Source organism: Myodes glareolus, chromosome 24 (genome assembly GCF_982192425.1).
Source record: "Myodes glareolus chromosome 24, mMyoGla1.1, whole genome shotgun sequence".
Taxonomy (NCBI): Eukaryota; Metazoa; Chordata; class Mammalia; order Rodentia; family Cricetidae; genus Myodes; species Myodes glareolus.
This window is the reverse complement of record NC_142049.1, coordinates 23,419,835-23,429,261: the sequence shown is the minus strand read 5'-3', so window position 1 is coordinate 23,429,261 and position 9,427 is coordinate 23,419,835. Positions and strand designations below refer to the sequence as shown.

The 9,427-nt window shown below is 44.2% G+C and overlaps 1 pseudogene; it reads left to right on the top strand.

Moving 5' to 3' along the window:
• The first annotated feature begins 1,799 nt into the window (after positions 1-1,799).
• Positions 1,800-2,581, top strand: LOC148117979 (prohibitin 1 pseudogene; annotated as a pseudogene).
• Positions 2,582-9,427: the final 6,846 nt, after the last annotated feature.

Below are 9,427 nucleotides of genomic sequence, written 5' to 3'. Positions count from 1 at the left end.
GACAACCTGGTTCATATTCAAGACTATTGCATGTTATAAAGTGCAGTGCAGAGCACCAAGTTTTCTGCCCTTAATAGACTGTAATAGAATATAGAAAAAGCAAAGAATAAATATCTCGCCATCTTCTTTCCTCAGTTTGTAAGTATCAGATTTAGTATACCTTTGGAACGTATTGTGTTTGAAAATCTGATCTTAATATTGCTGTTTAAATTGTAGACTTCACGAAATTAATTTTAGCTTGTGTGTTGGCTAGATTTTTTTTTTTTTTGTCTGCTTGGCACAGGCTAGTGTCATCTGGGAAGAAAAATTTCAGCTGAAAACGATACTTGTATCAGATTGGCTTGTAGGCACGTCTGCTGGACATCGTCTTGATTAATGATTGACATAGGAGGGGCCAGTCCACTGTTGATGGCACCAGACCTGAGGCTGAAGATCCTGGGTGGAATAAAACCATAAGCTGAGCAGGTCAATAAGCACCGTTACCCCAGGGGCTCTGCTTCAGTTCCTGCCTCTAAGTTCCTGACTTGCTTGAGGACCTTTCTCTGCTTCCCTAAATAATGGATTGTGACTTTGGACAGGTAAGCCAAAATGTCCTTCGGTTGCTTTTGTTTGTGGTGTTTATCACAACAATAGGCAGCAAACTAGGGGAAATGGGGATTAGAACAGAATTTCCAGCAAGTTCTGAAATGGCCCTAAATGCGTCTCTGCTGTTTTGTACTACAAGATTATGTGGAAAAGAGTTCTCAGTAGTGGTGATTATAAAACCAAGAAGTCAATAAACTCTGAAAAAAACGTGGAAGATACTGCCCTGCAGTATCACATATTTGGCCACGATTTAATTCTTCTTGTAAAAATAAATAAGTACACACATCTTTCTCATCTGAAAATTTGTTTTCTTCTTTAATAAATTACAAGTTATATGAATTGTTTTAACACTGAATTTCCTTGTGATTTATTATCATTGCACATTTGATTTATATACCTCTTTGTATATGGCTGTACTCAGAGTCACACACACAAAATACTGGAGCCAAGAGGAGTCACGAATGGAAAAGTTAAGAAGCCTGTGTGGGGCGGGGGCGGGGGGCGGGGGGGGGGGCGGGGGGAGCTTTTCCAAACAGACCCAAGAAGCTGCTTCCTCTTTTTTCTATTTGCTACATGTGCATATATGTGTCTAGGTGAACACATGTGTGTGAATACGAGTGTGTAACTTAGCCAGGTTACACACTAGCCATCCAGCAAGCCTTCAGGGAAATCTCTCCCTACCTCATGTCATGGGGTTACAAGCACTTGCGACCACATTTGGCTTTCTATGTGGGCACTGGCTGTCTGAATCTAGGGCCTCTGGCTTACAAGGCAAGTGCTTTTCATATTGGCTATCTCTCCAGCTACCAGCTATCTATCTAATGTTCTCAGTGTGTGTCATGGCTTCTGACAGTTCAAGACACATCATCTCACTCTTGCATGATACCCTTAGGCTTTGAGCCTCTCACCTGAGCCCAACAAGACCAAAATACCTGCACTAGCTTGGTACATCACACCGGCAAGTCCTTGGGCTTCGCGCGCTCTCCTCTCTGGCCCAGGAATGGGTTCCTAAATTTGTTCCATCTGGTTCCAACAAGCTAAGTACGAATCTTCACCACGAGAAGCATCCCAAGGCTCAGCCCACACTTTCCTGTTTCATCTCGTTGCTTTTCTGGACTAGACTATTTCTTGTACAGGACAATTGAGCAAGAATACGCAGATGTGCAGGTCTGAGTGAAAGCAGGAGAGAGTGGGTTCAGTAGAACGAATCATGGATGCCGAAGTGTTGTGAGTCCATTGGCAAGTTTGGTCTTGTCTTAGCAATAGCTGGAGGTCTGGTAAACTCCCCTTTCCCTAACCCACTGCCAACTTTGACTGACTTCAGAGAGTACAGGACATCATGGTAGGGGAAGGGACTCACTGTCTCACCCCTTGCTTGGGTACAGAAACAAAGTATCTTGGACTGCTGCTCTCCACAGCAGAAGACACCAGAGTTGCAGGATGTCAGCATCACACCTCATACCCTCTTTCAGCTAATGTGGATCTCCACCAGCATCCGAGAGGCGTGGATGAGCAGTACCACTGTCCATCATCACGGAGATCCTCCAGTCAGTAGCGGCTCACTTTGATGATGGAGAACTGGTGACCCAGAGCTGGCTGGTCTCCGAGCAAGCAAGTGATGACCTCACTGAGAAAATAGCAGCCTTTGGGCTCATCTTGGCTCTCCTAACTTTGGGGAAGAAGTTCACAGAAGCAATGGAAGGGAAATAAGCGGCTCAGCAGGAAGCAAAGAGGGCCGGGTTTGGGGGGCAGAAAAAGGCTAAGCGGCAGCAGGTGTCCATCATCTCTGCCAAGGTTGAGTCCAAGGCAGCCGGGCCAATCACCACCTTGCTGGCTATCTCAGGTAACAGCTGGTTAAAGTAGTATGAGCTAGAAGCACTGAGGGCAGTCATAGCTCCTTAAGACCCAGTATGGATGACCCTGTCTGCACTTCTTTGTCTAAGCTGACCAGAACCCCCAGTGCATTGTGGATGCCCTGCCCCAGAAGTCACTGTGAAATTTCCCAGTTAGCTTAAAGTAAAAAAAAAAAAAAAAAAAAAAAAAAAAAAGGAGTTTCTGTCTGTCCATCTGTTTCTCTCTCTCTCTCTCTCTCTCTCTCTCTCACACACACACACACACACACACACACACACACAAAGAATATTCAGTGCATGCCAGGTACACTGATTCTTCTCGATTTTCTTAGAAACTATAGCACATCAGGTTGCCTCTAGCACAGTGCCCAATCAAGTAATGCTTTCTCAGAACGCACAGTGTGCCTCGGCTCCAGGGCCTACAGTCTATTCTCTAGAAGGATTCCTGCTTACAAATATATTCAAAAATACATTTATTAATGAGTAGAGTGACCTTCCTACCCACATAGGATTGGACAGTCAATATTTGCAGACAAAAACTTATAACCGTTTTAGAACTACTCAAACCTAATTAACACCATTTAAACCATACAAACATACCTTACCACACCTTCTGCTCAAGGCCCTTGAAGAAAGGGCTGCCTGCAGAGCCAGTGAAATGGCTCAGAGGCAGAGGTGTTTGCCCAGAATGCTTGGTAGCCTGCTTTAGTCCCTGAAACTCAAATAAAGGGGGAAGGAGAGACCCACTTCCGCAAAGTTGTCCTTTGATCTCCTCATGCTCTCCATGGCAAGCATGCCCATATGCATGTACGATTCACAAACAGCAGCAATAATGATGGTTATTTAAAGAGAAAGGGCTGCCTATGAATCTTCAGTGCCTCTGGGTTGCTTACATCGCTTGAGGACTGCTATACAGTATAGGAAGATTTGACAAGCGGGAGTGCTCAGGAAAGAGGGAAGCTAAAACAATTAACCTGTCTCATCTACCTTACAATGCATGATGACTTACCATTATGACGCTGGGGGTGTCCATCTTCTCACCCCTCTTTGGTTTCAAGCATTTATCCCAGCAGAATAGTATTTTTGTTTTTACAAATTAATTCAGTAGTTACATTAGCTGCATACGTTGACTGAGAAATAATTTGTAAAATAAATCACTTGCTTATGAAACATTATTGTCCTTGAAAATTAAACCTACATATATATGTGTACATATATATATATATATATATGCAAAACTGAAATTTTATTGTATTTAAAGCAAAACTGAAACTTCGTTGTTTAAAGCATCTCAATTAACAACAGAGTTGGGCACAGGTTTCTTAATGATTAAGACATGTTTGTCCAACATGTGAACATACTATATTACATTTTTGATAATTATACGTAGGGATTTTGATTGGGTGCCTCCCCAAATGGTCAGGCACCATAGCACCCCTACTTCTCCTTAAGAAAGCAAGATTTTCAAGTGTGAGCCATTGCTCCACCACCCTGAGAGAATCCATGCCCCATTACATCTGAGGAAAGTTGTAGACTGCTTTGCTCTTCAGTACAAGGCTCTCAGGTTAATGTCGACACATTTGCATGTAAGCAGGTCGCGCTGAGAACTGATAATATTCCAATTGGTGAGCTTGCTTCCTTACAAGTTGACCATGGTCCAACATTCAGTCACACCTCATCTAGTTCCACAGCTGGGCTGCCCGAGTTCAATTCATTTCAAATCTCCTGGGTTCACCTCTTGCTCTGTTTCTGCAGTTATAAATGCATGTTTCTAACGGTATCTTCAGTAGCTGTCCGAATGATCACACGCCCCCGGGAATACCCTACCCTGTATCTGTGCATTTGTTGCAATCTCTTGTGACTTTCAGTCTTGCGAGGTAAAAGAATAAAGGCATTTGCAAGAAGAGTTTTCATCTTCTAAAAGACATACCAGTTAATCAAAGGCTCTTCAGCAATATAAACCTTTGCCCTGGTTATTTCATTTAATGGATTATGCTCCATAAACATGCAGGATATGGGCAAAAGAAATCTTAGAGTCAGTTCCCCTGCTGTGCAGAGTAACCTTACTGACAATGGCATCCATTCCCCCACTTTCCCTCTGTTTTTTTCCTTTATCATAGTGTCTAATTTTATAACATTTTATCATCTTATTCTTTGAGTGGATATTGATTTGGCCTTTAGCAGATACTCTAAATCATCTTGGATGTTGGCCTGTATGATTAGCTTTGTGTTGTTCTTCTTCCGGGGGTGGGGGCTCTAAAGTCAGGCACCTAGTGGAATGTAGAAAGTCCTCTTTCCCTCAATGGGCTCTGGACTCCAGGGGAAAGTGTGACAGTTGTCTTCCTGTGAGATATCCCGCACCTGGAGGACAGCGGGAGTTTGACACATGCAGTCTAAATGGATGGACACGTAAACACTAATCTACAATCTCAAATAGTTTTCTTTCTCCCTGTATGCTTTCTCCTTTCCAAACACCAGTAAGATAGAACTTGTTTGACTTTAAAATAAACAATTATAGTTCTGTAGCATGAGGGCCGGCTTGTGGGGGTTTCTGTCCTGCCCAGCAAGTCCCAGAGAATCAATCACACAGAGATCTCTATAAGTTATAAAGCTGATTGGCCCATTAGGTCAGGCTACTTATTAGCTCTTATAACTTATGTTACCCCATTATCCTTATCTACGTTAGCCACACGGCTCAGTACCTTTCTCAGCTGGGCAGGTTACATCCTGCCTCTTCGGTGGTCTGCGCAGGAGTGGCAGAGGAACCTTCCTGCTTCCCAGAATTCTCCTGTTCTCATTGCATCACCTCTACTTCCTGTCTGGATTTCCCGCCTATACTTCCTGCCTGGCCAATCAGCGTTTTATTAAAATATGATTGACAGAATACAGACAATTCTCCCAGACCATAGTTCTGTGATAGCCTTCAAATTATGCCCCCTACACACACACACACACACACACACACACACACACACACACATATACAACTTTTTGGTGGTAATGAATAGATACGCAATTTTACTTAATTTTTAAATTTGTGTGTGTGTGTGTGTGTGTGTGTGTGTGTGTGTGTGTATCAGTGGGAAATCTCCTATGTCAGTTCTCATCTTCCACATTGTTTGAGACAAGGCCCTCGTTCGCCAATGTATGCTGCAGGCTAACCGGATCTTTTCCAGTACCCACTTTCTATCTTGCCCCAAGAATGCTGGGACTACACACCTGATTGTATCTAGGTTCTGAATATCCACACTCGGGTCCTCAACCTGCAGGGTAGCACTTGGCCCACTGAGCCATTTCTGCAGACCTCACTTGGCCTTTCATCTCTGTCCCAAGCCATTCTTTCAGATTGAGGCCACACATGACTGACGTGGTTTTGCGGTGGAGGATGATGTCACAGCTCCCTGAATGATTCCCAAACCTTCCCTCCCCCAGGAACATCTGCATCCAGCCTCAGCACATCCATCCTTCAAAGCCATATGAGAATTATTTTCAACCCAATTTCACTTGCTTGGGATCAGTCTTGCAGGCTATTACATCTGACTCTGATCCCAGCTCACAGAGCATTCAAAGGGCCATCGGAGACGCTGACAGTGTCATACACATTACAGCAAGCCCCTGATCGCAGACATTAATGCTTCCTAGGATGAGGAATGTGTTTCAAAGATAAAAAACGGGCAGGCGGGCAGGCCTCAGCCCAATCAACTTCATTTCACACATGTAAAGCAGCTGACGTGTCTGCAATGAGATGAGGCAGTGCTCTTGTGGGCAAACTCGTTATAACGTTTTCAAATAACAAATCCCTCATCAGTTTATAATGTGGCTTTAGTGCATGCAACTAAGTAGAGAAAAGGAAGTACAAATATAACCTAAGTCCCAGCAATCCCCCGTGGAACGTTCACCCTTCACAAAGGCAAATATGAGACGTGTGCCCACAACGGGAACTGACCGACCTTTTATTCTACAACAGTTGGGAAAGAGTCAACCAGGGCGATCTGCCCCTTGCTATTTTTTTCCCCTTCACAGTTAAGAAAAAAATCCTAGGGTGTTACAGACTGGGAAACCACAGCCGATGCTTGCAGCACCCCCATGGTAAGCCTCCTGCTCCTTAGGGCTGCATTTCAGACAAAGGCAAGCTCTACTTAGGACTGCAAGCCCCGGATAAGAATAGCCCTGACAGTCACCTGTTCCTCTGAGACAGAGCAGAGAGGCAGGCAGGCCAAGGTCAGAAACATCTTGACCCTAGGCAGGATGGACTCCCGCTGTGGACCAACAAAAGGAAGAAAGCATGATTTGTGCTGCCATCAGATTTTGAGAAATTGGCCCCTATCACAAACCTGGATATAAAGGGAGCATGCTGGGAAGACAAGAGCAGCCACGCATACTTAGGATGTGTCTTGAATGCTGATCTCCAAGAGAATTCAGAGAAAGAATAATTGGATAGGACAGAATGGGAAAGGCTTGCGGGGAGGAAAGGCATGCTTCTGGGGGGAGGAAAGACTTCAGCCCTGACACAAGAAAGCAGGAGCCCACTGTGGCATACTGTGGCCCCAGTCCTGTACTAATTCCCCTATTAATGCCGTAAACCACAACAGGAGAAGACAGACTTGCAGGGGAGCATGATTATAGTGGATTGTACTGTAGAATGTGGGGCCTGTGGTGTGTTTATTTGATCCTAAGTATCTGTTGCACACCCGCTCATTGAGACAAAGTAATTATACACAGAAGCCACCTGTAGTACAGACACCCCCTCCCATGTGTGAGATGCCTGCTTTCACCGGCACATGAGTTCTATGCTAGCTGTAGTTCCTCAGATGCCTAACAGGAGAGGCACTGTGAAATCTGAATGGAGCATTATCTTGCTTTATGGCTGTGCTTCCTAATAACAGGAAGAAGTCTCTGGGCCATAATTAATAGCCGTCCTTAAAGATCTCTTAACTCCCCCACCATCTCCAAGGGGTTCGCGTTCCATTAAATATTCTAGAACGAGCGTACTTTACATTATTAAAGTGCTGCAAGGGAGAGTTTCCAAATTATTCCTAAGCTAATTATTTAAAAAATGATTACTCGAAAAGCTTTGCCCCACTTTAAATCGTACCTTTAAGTGCCTTGCCGCAAACACGAAGACGGGACCGTCGCCCATAGAAAGAATCTCCGCTTGTGATGTAGCCAATTCCATTAAGTCAGTCTCCAGCGTATTCTAAAATGTGCTTTCATGACAAGTTATGGGGCGAGATACCATGGGAAATGATATGCAAATCAGCAATATCAAACATGCCAGGTAAGATGAGCCAAGCTAACCTAATGAAGGGGGTATAGCCGCTATAAAGCTATGTTTTGCTTTTCTTGGAAGGTTAATTAGATTGCCTAATTATCCCAGGCTGGGAGAGTATTATTCTCTTAAGTATAATTAACTTAGAGAGGCTTCCCCGGCAAGCAAAAACAAGTAAACAGAAATCCTCCTATTCAAAGCGGTTAACTTCCACTGAAATCCAAAGCATGGCTTTACCCTCCCTGTAGATAATAACAATGCATCTGAATCACACTCAAGGGTGCACATCACAAGGCAGTAATGCTCTCCTTGTGCCTTTTGTTTTGTGATTTCAGCTACTGAGATTCGGCCACGATCTCACTAGAAAATTCCAAAAATGGGTTAGAACAATGGCTCAGCGATCCAAGCGTTGGTTGTGCAAGGACAGGAACCTGAGTTCGTATCCCTAGAGCCCAGTCAGAGCTGGATGTGGCAGCTCACACCTGTAATTCCGGCACTCCATAGATGAGATGGACAACAAAGGCAGGGAAGTCTTCAGAAGCTTACAGGCAAAGCAAGGCAGACGGGTGCGGTAGGAAAGCAAGAGCCTCTCTCGGACAGGGTGGACTGTAAGGATTGACACCTGACCTTCTAACCTCCATGTCCGTGGCATGACATCTGTGCACCTGCACTCATATGCACACACATACACATGCACACACACACACACACACACACAAAAACACACACACGTGTATTTTAAAATAAAAGAAAATATATAATTCACGAGTGTCAAAGTCATTTTGCTATGCTCTATTCTTATAATGATCTCATTTAATTATTTTGTTAAAGTTGCTGTTGTTAATCTCCTGTTGTACTTAATTTATAAATTAAACTAAGCATGTATATTTAGGAGAAAGCATTACGTAGGTAGCGTGTTATACTACACGAGGTTTCAGTGGTCCACAAAGCAGTTTGGAACCTGTCTCCACTAAGGAACCATCTCTACTTTAGCTGTTAAAGGGTGGCCAAGACCTGAGACTATTTCTAGAGAAGTTATAAGGGTTAGACAGCTGTTACCTTTGTAAGAAACCCCACAACTGTCCCCTTTTCTGTGGGATAACTCTCCCTCTGGGGAGCTACTGCTCTGCCATGCTTCTTGCTCAGTCTCACCTTCCTCACTCCCTCAGCGTTACTGAGACAATACTCCAGTAAAAATGGTCAGAGTAACATGAGAGAGTCTCTTTCCTAAGGAGGTCATCACACGGGATTGCTACCAGGATCGGTCCTAGGGGAAAGAATTTTAATGGGGTTTTGGAGTTCTACCTCTCTGGCTGGCAGACAAAGAGGATCACATCAGTGATAGTATGGAGCAAGTAGCCGCTGTCTGCTATAGTGGGTGATGCATGAACTTGCCCTGGTGCGGCCTGCACTAGGCAAGGGGAGAGGGACTGGGCGGGTGCGTGAGCACGGTGTACCTGCAGACTGGTAAAGCAGCAGTGAGTAGGAGAACAATGAAATGTATGGCTCTTCTATTTCTGAATCTGAGGAAAACAAGGCAAAGCTGATGATGATTAGTGACTAATTTATAGCCAAGCATGGAAGCCAAAGGGCCTCTTGGCAGCATACAAAGAAATTCTCATCTGCTGTAGCCAGAGGCCAGGAAAACCTGAGGATCTGCCCCCAGAATTAATTATAATTATAGTAGAGCTCCAGAAGTTGCCAGTGAACTTTGGAAAAT